This window comes from Melanotaenia boesemani, chromosome 13 (genome assembly GCF_017639745.1).
Source record: "Melanotaenia boesemani isolate fMelBoe1 chromosome 13, fMelBoe1.pri, whole genome shotgun sequence".
Classification (NCBI taxonomy): domain Eukaryota; kingdom Metazoa; phylum Chordata; class Actinopteri; order Atheriniformes; family Melanotaeniidae; genus Melanotaenia; species Melanotaenia boesemani.
The window spans coordinates 19,024,671-19,040,158 of NC_055694.1; the positions used below are offsets into that span (position 1 = coordinate 19,024,671).

The 15,488-nt window shown below is 36.5% G+C and overlaps 1 protein-coding gene across 2 annotated transcripts in view; it reads left to right on the forward strand.

Moving 5' to 3' along the window:
- The first annotated feature begins 6,871 nt into the window (after positions 1-6,871).
- Positions 6,872-15,488, forward strand: part of LOC121652162 (neural cell adhesion molecule L1-like protein) — a 50,524-nt gene continuing 41,907 nt past the window's right edge. For both annotated transcript variants that reach the window (XM_042004781.1, XM_042004783.1), the window contains exon 1: positions 6,872-7,285. The gene's annotated coding sequence lies outside the window, so the exon portion shown is untranslated. The remainder of the gene's footprint in view (positions 7,286-15,488) is intronic.

A 15,488-nucleotide genomic window follows, 5' to 3' on the forward strand; every position in this document is an offset into this window, starting at 1 on the left:
CATTAAGAGCTACAAGCGAATCATCTTGAGTATGAAAACAAAAACAAAAAGTTAAGTACTGTATATGCTTTTAGCTTTAATTAGACACCAACTTCAACAGACAAAAAACAAAAACAGTGTCTTCTGCAAGCTCAAGAAAATGGAAGAACACAATTAACCTCAGACAGCTGTTAACAGGCGACTGTGGGTCTTCAGTGTTAACCTGCACATTTTTATGTAATGAATGATCCAGAAATGGAGCAAATAAGCAAAGCTTTAACATTAAGATCAAACTGAGCAGCAGCAGAACTGCTTGGACACCCCTGTCTCCATATGTTTACCAAACTAAGCCTCTGGGCGTCCAAATCATGAATTATTCAAGCGTCTTAATCAACATAAAGGAACAGTTGATGGTCAACATGCAAAAAAACAAACAAACAAACAAAGAAAAAACAAAACAAAACAAAAAACAAACAAACAAACTAAATATTAAAAATCCAAATGGATGTATTGAAAAATGATGCTCTGTAAAACTACCAGCAGTAGTTTTATCTTTGTTATTAATATGAAGTGCCTACATTTGAAACTCAATATTTTTCCGACTTACTTTCTTTTGTCATTTTTGCTGTCATACATTCTAACATGTTACATTTTCAATGCATTTTCCCTTTAATTGTTTATATAAATTCTGTAAAGCCCATACAGAACAAACAACTAATAATTAAATGCCTACACACATTTATACATTTATATGAATTTTTGCATTTATCTGTTTTACACCCATCCAACCAAATCACCAGCACACCACACAAACAACTGTTTTTCTATCAATTAAAAGGATATTATGCTCTACATAACCTCTAATTCTCCCTATTGCCCAAAATCTTGTCATTTCACAAACATACAAGAACCTGCTTCATAGCAATAAAAGCGCACAATATTATTGAGTAATAATCGCTGAACAAAATAAGGAAGCTCAAAAGCAATCCTTCATCACGTATTCCCAGTGTGCACTTGTATTAAAGTCGTTTAACATTTCAGTTTCAATTTTTCCCTTGGGCAACAATAATTTAGTGAGGGGTCTGTAATACTATTAAGTGCTGATGATGTAACTCCTTGTACACTGCTGCAACACTGATATTATACACACTCACATCCACACCTCTGTGTGTTGAATCAATAACTGAAGGCACTTATCAGCTAATATTCATTCCCAGTCCATCTCCATTTAATGTTTATTGCAAGGCTGTTATCTTATTGTGCTGCAAATACTGTATGAAATTAATCATTACCAGAACAATGGACACTTTGCATGAAGCTTGTTTTGCCCTGTGTTGTCATAAAAGGAGCAGTAATGAAAATATGCATGCACCATAAACATCATGCACTGGTACATGTGTTATATTGTATAAAACATTTTTTTTCCTTCAGTTACAGTTTTATCTTCACATCCGTGCCTGTTATGGCTGCTATGTTTGTCAATCATCTGGAGAGGTGGTTGAATTAGATACTGCATTCCAGATCACATGAGTTCTGCATAACATGCAGGTCACAAAAACTGTATTCAAGAGAAAAGACTAAAAAAGGTATTTGCTGCATCTGAATTTTTCATTCTCTCACAATAATTCAGGTTATTGTTAAGTCAACATTTCAGTTGCATTTACCCGTTAGAGAGTCCCAGTACACCAGTATTTACACTGCTCATTTGATATGAGATGAAAACTCTATCACACATATTGAACAGTAAAGAAATATATTACCAACCACGCCTTTTTTTTAAAGAAAGCATTATTGTCAAATTTTTCTTTTATTGAAATATTGTTTTCATCTACTTTGATTATCATAATTCACCCTCAAATTATGCTAACAATTACCTTAATATCCAGATGTAGTGCAGGCTAACATTGTTAGATGATCTATAATTAAAAAAAAAAAAAATCTTTCAAACAAAATCTTTTCTGAGGGTTATTAGGCTTGAGTTTTTTTCCCCTGGATTTGGCAAACCTGATAAACAGCCTAAAGTTTCTTATAGAGCTTCAGGGTGGCATCTGTATTGCTCTAAGTCCCTGCAGTCAGATTTGGTCAGTGCAGATGGACAAAGCATTAAAAAAAACATTTAGTTTCACTCCAAAATAAAGCAGATTTTTGTCCACTTTTTTCTGTTTCTCAGAGCAGTGACAGCAGGCAACATCACCAACACAACAAAGAGCTGCCCACAGCTTGGCTTGCTCCACAAATTCCTAATTACTGCCCAAAGTTTCAGCAATAGTCTAAAACATCTGTAAAAGCTGAGAGAAACAGAATATAAATATGTCTGGATGTTGTACCACAGCTGATGAAAAAAAACTGCTCACAATTAATCTTCCCCAACTGATTACTTTATGTCAGTTCTGTTCTGTTTATTAGATCAGTACCAACTCACAGCAAAGGTTCTTTTAAAACACTTTTAATACAATGTAAAGAAGTTCAAAACACATTCAATAATGAGAGATAAGCGAGAAGATGTAGCAAAATGTACTGATGCACAAGAGTTGAATTTACTGCTTTACTTGATGGATAGACTATGATGCATCATCTCAGTGGAAAGGCAGCATAAATAAAGAAAGAGGATGAGAAAAGACCCCTATTCTCCTCAGGGAGTCTATATGCTGGTGGGGTGAGCAAAGATTGAAGGTGGCAAATGCTTCTGATAAGGCTCTTCTGGTTTGATGAAAGATAGAGATGGGGAGGGGGTTGTTTGAAAGTCAGCCTTTAAAAATGGGAATCAGGTCATGCATGAGCTTCATTCCCACTAAATACAACCCTGATTCAAGAAAATGGCATTTAACAACATTTATTGATTACATACCAATCAACATATGGACTAATCTGAAAAAGAAAAACAGTGGAAAACTCAACATTCAATGGTTTAAAATGATTTTTATATGATGTTGATTTGATTTGATCCAGTACTCAACAGTCAACAGTCAACAGTACTCATAAAGCCCAGTTTCTACGTGTCTTATCTATTAAATAAATCAGAGAAAACCACCAACAGTCAGAACAAATATCATATTTGATTACATTTTTTTTAAAAAAAGAAGCCACTTTTTAAACCAGGCTATGAATGGGATGTGAATGGGAAGCTCTCTGTAAAAACCTTCAGAATTCAGTTTGAAACAAATGCTTAGGGTTTGAAATTTGTATAACTGAAGTGGAGTTTTTTTAGCCCAGAAATTGAGAAAAACAAAAAACTGGCCTTTAAGGATCAATATATGACATTTAACCTTTAATACAGCAGCAAACACGTACTTGCTATTTGAAGTTATAGCTGTGCAATGATGTTTGGACCTGAGAGTGCTGTCACTCTCCTTCTGTGTGTCTCTAGATTTATGCTTGTTTCATCTATATTGTAGTTTGGGTGATCATTAATATGAATACACAATATTTTATGACAGAGAACTGCTGGAATCCCACATAAGCACCAGTATGGTAAAGATGAAAATAGAAAGAAACTCATTGAATAATATTTGACACCAAATTAAATACATTCTCTATACAGCTGGAGAGCTTTTGTGTAAACAAGCCTATTGTCTGTATCTAAACAACTATATTTCAGCAATATTTAATTTAGACATAAATCTAGAGTTTACAATTCTGAGTTGTGACTTTGCAGTTTACAACCAATCTAGGATCAATAATATTTTTTTTTTTTTTTAAACTCAGTAGTTCCCAATTAAAGCCTAGTTTATATCATTTAAAGCTTTCTGGACTTCCTGAAGTGAAACTGTGAAGATGGTTTTGCTATACTTGAGTTGCTGCATCCCTTGCTCAGCAAACTTACATATCACTAGGTGGCATTGTGACACCACAGGAGAAAAGACTGCAGATAAAATATGCATCTATTGCCATAGCAACATTTCGAACACTCTTTTTGTGATATAGTTTGCATGTTTCCTGTGTAGCCGAGGTCAGTATAAACAACCGCTGGATGCATTTATTGATGGGGATATATTCAACACTTGAATAAAAAGGATTCAGTTTGGGTGAAATGTTGCTTTTCCACAAGCCATAAAAATAATCCTACTGATACAAAAAGAGTCTCAGACGTGGTGAGGACCAGGTAGATCTCACATACAACCCGTATACTTTAAGTAAGGGAAAAAACAAACAAACAAAAAAACGTCAGGATTACTTGTCAGTGCAACTCAGTGGTTTCATATTGGGTCAAAAAATTGTGAAGTCATAAGTCTCTCAGGTCCCTCTCTTTGCAAAGGTTTAGTCAGTGTTCAGGACTTGGTGTTCAAGTGGTAATTGGAACATATGCTCACTGGGAATAGAATATAGTATGGACCAGTCTGCAGTGTAGAGCTATTTATTATGTAGCATGCTGTCTTGATGATGGGAGTGAAGGTTTTTTGTATTCTTCTATTTGCACATGAAGCCCAAAAGTGAAAGTTTCATAGAACTAAAACAAAAAAAGATTCACAAAAACATTAGACTTAAGATTACCAAAACACTTTGAAGAATTTTTGATTCAGGCTCAGGTATAAACGTAAGTACACTTAAATGTAGAGTTTAACTGAAAATGTTTAACAAAATCTAAGAGTGTCAAATATCTATTTTTACCCATCCTTTATTATGTGATTTGATTCTCTGGTGACACAATGAGAATCCACCCAATGCAACTGTATAAGGTTAGTTTTGTGCATTTTCAGTATATGTGAAAAAGATCTTTTTTTCTTACTTCACAATCCCACTTGCAAATGAGGCAAATGAATTTCATTCCCAATAGAACAAAAACAACAAATCAGATGTTGAAACTAAGATTTTTTTTTTTTATCATTTCCTGGAAAATATTAGCTAATTTTAAACTTGATGGCAGCAACAAAACTTAAAAAAAGTGAAATGGGGCAACAAAAGGCTGCAAAAGTAATTGGCACAAATGATAACTGAAAGAGCATTTTCACAACTAATTAGGTTAACTGGGAAAGGGTTATTGAGATGATTGAAAATAACAGGATGATTTCAGAGATTCAGAGCCTTTCAAAGATGGGCAGTAGTTCACCAGTCTGCTACAAACTCTATCTAAAAATGAAAACAAAAAGTCCCCCAATGTAAAATTTGAAGACTTTGAAGATCCCAGCATTTACAGCAAAATATAATCTAAAGACAGGAGGAATATTTGTGCAGGGGAAAGGGCCAAAGGTCAAAACTTGGTATCTTGGAGCCCTCAAACAGCACTGCAGTGAAAACAAGCATAATTCTCATCTACAAAATGTTGCACGGGATCAAGAACACTGGCAGAAATCACTCAGTTCAATAAACAAAACCATTTGTGAAGACAGAAATGATGTCATCTCTGTGCTTAAGCTCAATTAAAATGATTTCAGACTTACAGGAAATTCTGTTCTGGATTCAGATGAATCCAGATTTCGTGCAGTCTAATATCAGTGAACAATTCAAAAGTCTGCATCTCTGGGTTGCGTTAGTGCCCATAGTAAGGGCAGCTTACACAATTGTGAAGGCTTCATCGGTGCTGGAAAGTACAAAGGTTTAAGAGCAACATCTGCTCCCATCCAGACAATGTCTTCATCAGGGCTTGCATATTTCAGAAAGACAATGCTAAACTATATACTGCATCCATCTCAACAGCATGGCTTCGCAGGAGAAGAGTCCAGTCTGCCTGCATCTGGACTTTCCACCAATTTTGAGTATTATGAAGAAACAAATCTGGGAATGAAGACCCAGGACTGTTGAGCATCTAGAATCCTGCATCAAATAAGATATGGGACAACATTCCTCTTCTACAATTTCAGTAACTAGTCTCACTCCCAGACATTTACAGACAGCTGTTAAAATGAAGAGAGTACTTCACACAACTGTTACAATTCTTTTTAGATGTTTTGCTGCCACCAAATTCAAATGAGTTAACATTTCCTATGAAATGGCAAAATGTCCCAGTTTCAGCATCTAATATGTTCCTTATGTTCTTTTGGGATAAAATATGGATCTATGAGATTTACATCTCATTATATTGTGTTTTTATTGATATTAAACACAATCTTCCAGCCTTTTTAGAAATGGGGTTGTAATACAAGTAAAACGTAGCACAATGTGTGGTTCAAGGAGTTTAACGAGACTCTATGAAACTAAGAATCCCAGGTATGTAAAAAAATGATTATATGTGTAAATTTCTTTTTCTTTTTTCCTTGTTATTAAAATGAATTTAGAGTTGTTTCAGCAGTCTTGAGCCTTTCATAGAAGTCGTTACAGCCACGTTTAGAAAAACACCTAACAGTGTGACGTGCTCATAAGTGAAGGTGTGCCTGTTAATGCAATTTGGCTTACATAAGTCAAACCAGCATTAGTCTCATTATTCAATAACCACACCTCCTGCGCGTCACCAATGAATATATGTATTCATCTTAAAGAATCCATCTAAGCTATGCGCGTTTACTCTTTGAAACGCGTGACAAAGGCACGTCAGCTGACAGGATGTTTCAGCTCTCGTGTAAAATACACAAAGCACTTTTCAGGCTTTTTTTTAATGGGATATATTTGTTCATAAAGCTCAAATGACTGTGAAAATATAGACACACTGAGTCATCTTTGACAGGTGTAGAGTAATCCTGTGCAAACAGTCATGCCACACAACACATGCTTTAAAAATCAGCAACACATTGAAATGGAATATGAAATTAACATGTTTAAATTATGTGGCTTTAAATAGCTACAAGATCCACTATATATAGTACATGAGAACACATGCAGAGGAATTTAAAATTATTGATAAATATAAATGAGATTTTAAGGCAGCTGCTGGGCAGACTGTACACACACAGGTAGGAGACAGTGCGGCTGCGTTAAAAGATTATGCTGTCGCGCGTGTAGGGGCGCACACGCGGACCAAAATATTTCCTTTGTATACGTACATATTTTACTCAAAGTCTGTACGTGCGGGTAATGGTACGCGACGGCAGTCATTCCGCACACACCATGTCGCTTCTTGTCCTTTGACCTGAGTGGCTTCCAAAATAGAGAAACGACCTTGTGGAGACTTGAGTCAGTTGTTGACAGCGCACTTTTGGCCGCCACTCAAAAGAGTTTAACGCGCATGGGGGAAAAGTAACTTGTGGTAAAGTTATACCTAACTTGTAAAGTTTTTTTTATACTTTCATTTGCAAAGCGTCAGTTCTGAATTGTCATGCAGACTTAAAGCTTTCATCACATTCAAACTTTCAAAAAGACGATCTTAGACGACTGTAACAGCTCCTTGGAAGGTAGAAGACGGTTTTTGTCATCCCTCCAGTGACTCTGCTTTTGGGTGAGTTGTACAACAAACTTAAATTAATTTATCCAGAACTGTCAGAAAAATGGAATCTCAAGTCTTCCCATTAAAGCTTTATTTTATAAATCAGTTGTCACATCAAGTGAAAGCTTCCACATTGCAAAACTTATGGACTCATTTTCCAGCTAAAGATTTCAGCCATCAGCTGTGCATTATTGTGGAGTTCAGAGACAGACAAGCTGAAACCTGTGCAGGTTACTGGAGCGTGCCAGATCATAATCATATCTGAAAGTCATGAAGGTTTCATTAAACGCTTAATTCTTATCCCTCAAGTTGAAGAAAATGAGCCAATGCATCTTAGAAAGAGTGTTAATAAGACATAGAGTTGTTAAGTTAGTTGTTCTTAAGCAGCTGACATGCACCTCAGATTCAGCTGATTCAGTTGTACAGTTAGATATCTTTACTTTCTTTCTGCTGAAAATGTGAGTATGTGTGAAGTGCTCATAGTGAGAAAACATTCTGTTCCTCTGGCTGCTCTGAGAGTGAAAGGGAGTGCTGGTGGTGCTAAAGATGAACAGAATATGGCCACTGAGTCCTGTCAAGCTGGTTTAATCAGGACTCAATGTTTTGTTGGAGCAAAATGGGTCGGATCTCTTTTTCTGTGTGACCCGACTTGACTGAAAAGTGATAATTGGGGGCTTCTGGGATTTACACTCCCTGTGGTTATGTTTGGGTCAAGCTCTCAATAAATTTAATTACAAACTGTCACATGAGAACAGGATCACCTTTGACTGACATATTTTGTAGTGTTTGTTGAGGATCCACTAAACACACACAAAATTATCTAATTTTGTGGAAACATATAGTCTTATGAAAATGTGTGTACTAGGTTCAAACAACAGAGTGGGTTGGGGGGTACAAAGACAAAGTTTGCTATGGTTGTTTTTAAGTTTTGAGATAATCATGAAACAATTTTTACAAACCTATCAAACAAGTCAAACATACGTAGCTGAAGAAAAATAACTGCCAATTAATTAAAATAAGTTTTAAGTTTAAGCAAATTCGAAATCTCAAATTTAACACTCTCAGAGTTAAATTTAACACTTGGCCAGAGTTTAAATGGGAACTATTAAATTATTATTTTTTTTAAAGCTTCACACTATTAACACTTTGTCAATGTTAATTACCAAACAGTAGCAGTAATCTTCAACACCAAGGTGGATAAGAAAAACTCCTAGGCAGTATTCAGAGTTCACCTACTGAGAGTGTGTGGTTAAAACTGCATCAGTGTTAGAGCAACACTTGGAGAGTTTTTTTTTTAAGGAGTTTTGGGGCTCTAGTGGCCTTTATTTAACAGCAACTTGACAGAAAAGGGGATCAAGGAGAACAGGGAATGACCTACAGCAAAGGGCAGGAAGCTGGACCACCTGCACCTAGGAGCTGTAGCCTTTGTACATGGGGTGGCTGCTAAACAAGTTGAGCTAAATGCCACCCCAAACTTTATATACCACTGCACCTGAAGATTTACCCCTTCCAAATGCCCCAATGTTCCAAACAACACTGACAAGGGCTGAATCTTATTATGTTAAAGTTAAAGCCTAAAGCTGGATTTGTACTCACGGGGTGGGAGTATTTCCACGTAACTGTGCTCCACAGACCTACGTGGAGCATACAGTGGTGATACTGTAACCAACCTTACACAGACGCTGCACAAGTATTAATCCAGCTTTAAGGTGCAATTTTTTAATATGCTGATAAACTTGTACATAAAACTTTAATTGCAGGACTTTTACTTGTAATTACTGTACTTAAAAAAATGTACATACTTATTTAATCACAAAACATATGACGAAAAGTCAGAATTTTTTATCAAAGCACATAACAGCAGTGCTTATTAAAACCTTAAAGGCCGGAGGGGTAAAAGAACGTATGTCCTGTTAAATGTTTGAATATTAATGCTTTTTCTAAGACAAAGAAAAGGAATCACAAAACATAGTCATGAATTTTCTATATTTTATTGGCTTTATGGGGGAGGCCTTCATAGTTTATCTATCAGCTGGCTCAACACTTTCTTCATGAATAAATTAGCGATGTAGACCCACATCCATGTGTCAGAATAACAGCTGACAGAAGTCGTTGGCTGGATGTTATTGCTAGTGGACAGTTTAGGAAACTCTCCTCCTCCTCAAAGTTTGCCCATGTGACTTCCATAATGTGTACTGTGTGAAACCAACAGGGAAACAAGATCAGTCAGTGTTTTAGTGACATTGTGTTTCTGACAGAATATATGTTGATGTCGAACTCATGTCACTCAAAGGTCCAACTTTAAAGCTCTGTGCATAACTGCACGATTCAACCATCCTCTTTCCCCCTTACGTGGATGTTGTGACTTCTCAAACAATGCCGGTTCCAATCTGGAAACACTTACATGAGTCATATTTTTGTCATGCTGCTTGTAGGAGTGGTTCGTAATGCCTGGATGAGTCCTATCAAAGGGTGTGATCAAAAGATAGATACTGTATGACCCATTCAGCTAAAGGACTTGTTTCAATAAAGAAAATGTACTGGCACATATAATTTTGCAACAAGCTTCCTGATGTTTCTTGAAAAGAATATCATTAATTTGTCAGCTTTGTGTGTTTATTCATTAATTTAATTTAATTAGCTAAATCATCCAAGCAATGCATGTGATCTGTTCTGTTTCCTTTAGCACCGTGGACAGCAGCATTGATTGATTGCGCTGTGTGCGTCTATACAACGACCACTTGATATGCTTCTTTTTGTGGTTGTTAAAGAACGTCTCGCCCCGACTTCTGATTAAACAAGCTGCATACAGTAGTAGCAGAGGTTTATTTTGGTAGTAACTATATTTTTGACTGAACTATGTGCACAAATATATACATATGCGTGTGCACGTGTTTTGCAAAGTCTGACAATAATTCTGTGAAAGTGGTTGGACTGAACTATTTTAATAGTCTATCCAAGTTCATTGAGAGCAAAGAACATTAAAACCATTTGACTTGAAATGATGTGCCCCCAAACATACGGCTGTTGCAGGGTCCCAGTGATTCACTTCTAACTAGTTTTTCAGAGACTCTACCCTCTGTTACACATACAGGGACAAGTAAAGCCAACATGGGTTGTGACATGCTAGGAATGTTGCTTCCACCTTTCTAAACCTCTAGACTGCCTGTTAAAGATTTAGGAGGAGCTACTTGCCCCTCAGGATTTGGAAATGCTGCAATTCTAGAATAAACAAATCTTAAATTCGCTGAGATGGAGAAATAACATAGACACTTTAATTCCATCACATAGTAAATATTCCATTACAATGCTTCATTTTGTAATGTTAAGAGAATGAGACCTGCTTGGTTTAATGCACTTGAATGGATTTAAAATGTTGCCAAATGTGCTGTGACAGAATGGAGTATATTAAGCTGTTGTCAGCATCTGAGCGGCTCATTGTTATCCATCAAGAGCAGCTACTACAGCGTAAGATCCTTATTAAGGGGGGGGGGGGGGTTCAACCTATTAATTGGCGATGTGCTGGACAGAGTGGAAAAACTGCAGTCACTTGTCACCATCAAAATTAGTCTGAAAAATAAGGCATGGCTAAAAACAAAGTATAACATAACTTGATAATTTAATTTAGTGGTTGAGTAAACTAGAGAAGTAAATGTGGGCAATCTTTTTTTTCTCTCTGAATTGATTTATGTGTTGAAAATTTGTTGACATGACAGGCACAGTTGGAGAGTTCCTTAATTATAATAAGTAGGAAGAAATACTAAATAAAATCAGAAAATCAGAGACGCAGTTAGCTGCCTCGGGTAAATGTTTTTCATCATTGCATAATAGCTGTTTTACAGACAAAAGAACCCTAAATATATCAGGGACAAAGCTCTCCAACTGATGTAGGAATAACAAACAAATACAAACTAGTTGTAGGTTACAGGCTTTGTTTTAACCGTTGAATCATTCACAAATCATTACAAATGATGTGGTTGTTAAAGTAAATGCAGAAAGAGCCTTTATGTAACAAACACCACTAAGCATTTCTTATTCCTGTGGATGAGAGGGAATGTAAAGCAAAAAAAAAGTGTTTGCTTTTCCAGAGAAGCACAATAATCACATTTTTTACATATCAGTCGTCTCAGAGAAAGCATTCATGTGGATTAGCTATTCAAATACCATTTAAGCTGATAATCTGCATACATGAATAAATCAAGCAGTCGGTGTGTGTGTTTCTGAATCTGCAGTTGAGAATGAAGGAACATGATTCTATAGATGATCTTTGCATGTTTATATGATATTTCGTCTAAGTTAGACTTGGTTTTGTCTTTATGTGGCAGGTTCAGCTTCATTGTAGCATCCATAATTTGCCTATAGCCAAAGAATAGTTACACCTGATGAAGACATTTTGATGCTGAGTTGTTCACAATATTAGTAGTATTAGTTGTGCACAATAGTAGTATTTTTTTTTTAGTTTGTGTTTTAACTCCCTGAGTGCATGCAAGTTCTTGCTCAGTAACTTAATGATGCTTTGTTAATGAGATTACCACGAATGAGAAACTAAAGCTCTGATGTTTGTATTTGGAGAGAGAATTTATTGCTGTCCTCAGATGACAACCAGTCCACATTTGGAATGCTTGTGAAATATTTACATGAGTCACTGACACACAGGAACTCTCAACCTCTCACCACCAAGGTTTAAAATAGAGTCGTTGTCAGAAACTGATCACCTCTCTATCTTGTATTGTACTCCTTTTTAGACACTTTTTAGCAGATTTGTTAGCATCAAACTTTCACCCATGAAGGGATTAAACTTCTACTTTATCTAAGAATTCCCAGTAAATCCTCCCAGTGAAGATACCGGTATTTTGGTTACCATGGAGTTTGGATTTATGTCTTTGAGCACTGGCAGCTCCTAAATACCAAGAGCAAAGGTCATGACCATGCCAGCCGACAAATGTTTGGTGAAATCAACGCCTCACACAGGGGGCACAAATAACTTTGAACTCTGTCTGAGTTGAATGATCTGGGTTATAGACATTCACATATGCTGCCTGCACCCTGCTGCCCCCCCTCCAGTGCTACACCTCCAGAGCTTTTGAACAAGTTTGATGGACAATAGACTGCATTCCTCCTGGTGAGTGAGGAACATGGTGTATTGGCACTTTAAATGCTCTTCACTTCATTTATCTGGACTCCTGCTTTTGAACAGTGCCCTCACTGTTAAGCCTCATCTTTCAGGACAAACACTCACTTTGAGACAGAAATTCAGAAATAAGTTGTGACATTTGCATGGCAGATCCTTGTTGACTGTGACAACGTGCCTCGGTTGCCAGACTCTGAGGTTAACATCCTCTCCATGTGTGGGCATTGCCTGCAGATTTACATGTTTCCATGTCAGTACTAAATTAGACATTTGGCTGGCAGTTGTTTGAAGAAGTATCTTGAAAGTATCTTCTTTGTTGGACAGCTGTTAGGAATTTGCAGATGATGCTCGTATCCCATGTTCATACATGTTTTCCTGCTTTAAGGCTGGGATTATCACTGCATGAGCCAAAACAGGTTCCTGCTTTCTTGTGAAAGGATAAAAGCAGGCTCTAAACATGCCTCTTGTAGAGCTTGTGGTTTTCAGTGTGACACATTGCTTGATTCCCACAGATGTGTGGAGTAAAAAATTAATACTCATATTGTTTATGTACTTTCGGCAGCAACATGTCATGACAAGTAAATGATTTGCATTCAAACTAAAAGTTTTATTATCATAATGTAATTAAGTGGCTCGGTACTCACCAATGATGTTATGAAATTATTAGAATTTTAGAGTAAGATACATAAGTAAGTTTAGTAATATTGCCTTTTTGTCATTTATTAGCATCTTAAGTCCTAAAATGACTAAATATGGATACTGAATAAATGTACATAAGTAAAAATAACTGGTTTTATTAAATAGAGTACTGAAGTGGAATCAGATGGGCAAACTCAAATGAAGAGCCTCAAAATATTGACTTACACTTCAAGTCAATGCATTTTGTTTATAAAATACAAGAAAATAAGGAAAAAATGTTTTAAGAGTTATTTTCATATGTTTTGTTTGTTTGAAGCCACTAATGCATCATTTTTATCATGCTAATTATATATACATTGGTGTATTGAATAGCTGATTTGTTTATTTGGTTATTATTGGACGTTTAGCTAAGTCAGAGATTGATTTTGCATATTACAGAAAAGTTGTAGAAGTTTGATTTTTACATGGTGTCATAAGGATGGATGTTATTTTATATAGAGATAATATTTTCCCAAGACCTTTGAAATTATTTGCTGTACATTTGTACCATGCTATGCAAGGATTAACTTTGGCCCCAGCACTCATAATTTCCCTCATCTGCTGCTGGTATTCCCAACAACAGGCTCTGAGCTCAGTCTGTCTTTTCCTGCTGCTGGAATTTGATTCATATGCTAATGAGCTGAATTCCCATGGATTTCTCTCTCCTGCACCACAGTTATCACCCCCTAAACTCTCGGCTTTCCCGCCCCCCTCATGCTTTCTGTCTCTTTTTTGTTTCCCATGCGCTCCCTCGTTTTTTGTAAGGGTCATAACCTTGCTCACCGTAATCTTACACAGGAGCTTTTTATGTGGTAGTGCCCAGTGTTTCCCTTGCAGCACGTGTTGATATGCATCTGCGTTGGCACCAAGGCATGTAGAGCTTCTGGCAAATCATCTGGCATCTCTGTGCAAGTCAGAAATGCTTTTTTCCGATGAATAGATAAGGAAAAAGGCAGCTTGAAAATTCTTTGAGATAAAATTTTTTTTAATGTAAATCGATAATTTGTGGAGATAATCCAGATATATAAACCAGTAAATAAATTGATTTTGGTGCCTTTTAATGGATGGATCTTTAATGAAGGTTGCTGTAAATTATTTAAAGATACTTTCCTCTAAAAGACTCAAAGACTTTAAAAAAAACAGTTAATCCAAAGGAACTGATACTTTATGTTTAATTAAAACTAATGTTTGCTTGGTTTTAAGGAGTTTTTAAAAAGTTGTACTAATGTGATTTTCCTTCTTTTTTCACGGTTTCAACTTTTTTTTGTCACTTTCATGTCTCAATTATTATTTAGGTCCTTCCACTAACAATTAACCTCTAAACCATCTTGCCATGTTTTCAAGATATCTTTTATCAGTCCAGCAGCTAATTGTAATCAAAGCATTCTTTCTACTTTGTATCTGCTCAGCAGAAACAGCATACTATCGGCTTCATATTTTGCTTACTTTGTGCTCAAGGCAGGCAGAAAGTCTCCAACTGTGGAGAGATTGTGTGAACAGCAAATGTAGAAAAGGACAGAATCTCAATATTCTGCACGTTCTCTTGAACATCTCTAGTGTTCAGGTGGGATAACTGCTTCTGAAAGGTGAGGTAAGACAGGAAGTATAGTATGTTCTACACAGGACATTGAAGAATTTAATCCAAGCAAGAGAAGGCTGTGCAAGGTAGTGGAGAAGACACACACATCATTGAGCAAGGAATCCCAGGCTGTTTGGAGTAGTTGCTCTTCTTGAAAGGCCAAATGAACCCAGAAGCTGGCCGAACAGTTGGATGATCTGTGGTGGCGTATTTGTGGAAGTGCTTTATAGATAAAGTTGTTATGGTATGGTATGGTATGGTATGGTATGGTATGGTATGGTATGGTATGGTAAGACCATTCTGATACTTCCACTTGCACGCAACCATGTTTACTCTATCTTCTTCTGCTTGAAAACACCTCCCTGGTTCAAAGATTCATGGCTGAATTACTTCAAAAGTAGATTCACTAAATACATGAAAGAGTAAGTGTCATGGTCTGTAGGTTTTAATTCTGCTATTGGTTTAATTTGTGCTAGACTTCTGTTTTTAGTGATATTTTCTCTCAAGTTAAGCAGTTGTGTTTCCTTCCTGTTTCCATCTTACACCTGGTCCTCTGATGCTGATTACATTCTTTAACCATATTGTTTTGTTTATTTTCTTTTTATTATTGGCAGGTCCTTTTCAAGGCTGTCTGGGTTGTCTTTGTTGTCTTGGTTTTCCCAGCCCTTGCCAGTCAGTCAGTTTGTTAGTCAGTCATGTACTTTAAGCTAAATTTGCTTATTACTTTAAATTTAACTCTATTTTATCCTGCCATGACCGCACCTTTAGTTCCGATTAGATCTCACTTAGATCTTAGGTCCTGCCTCTTCTTCACATCTCCGTTGCAT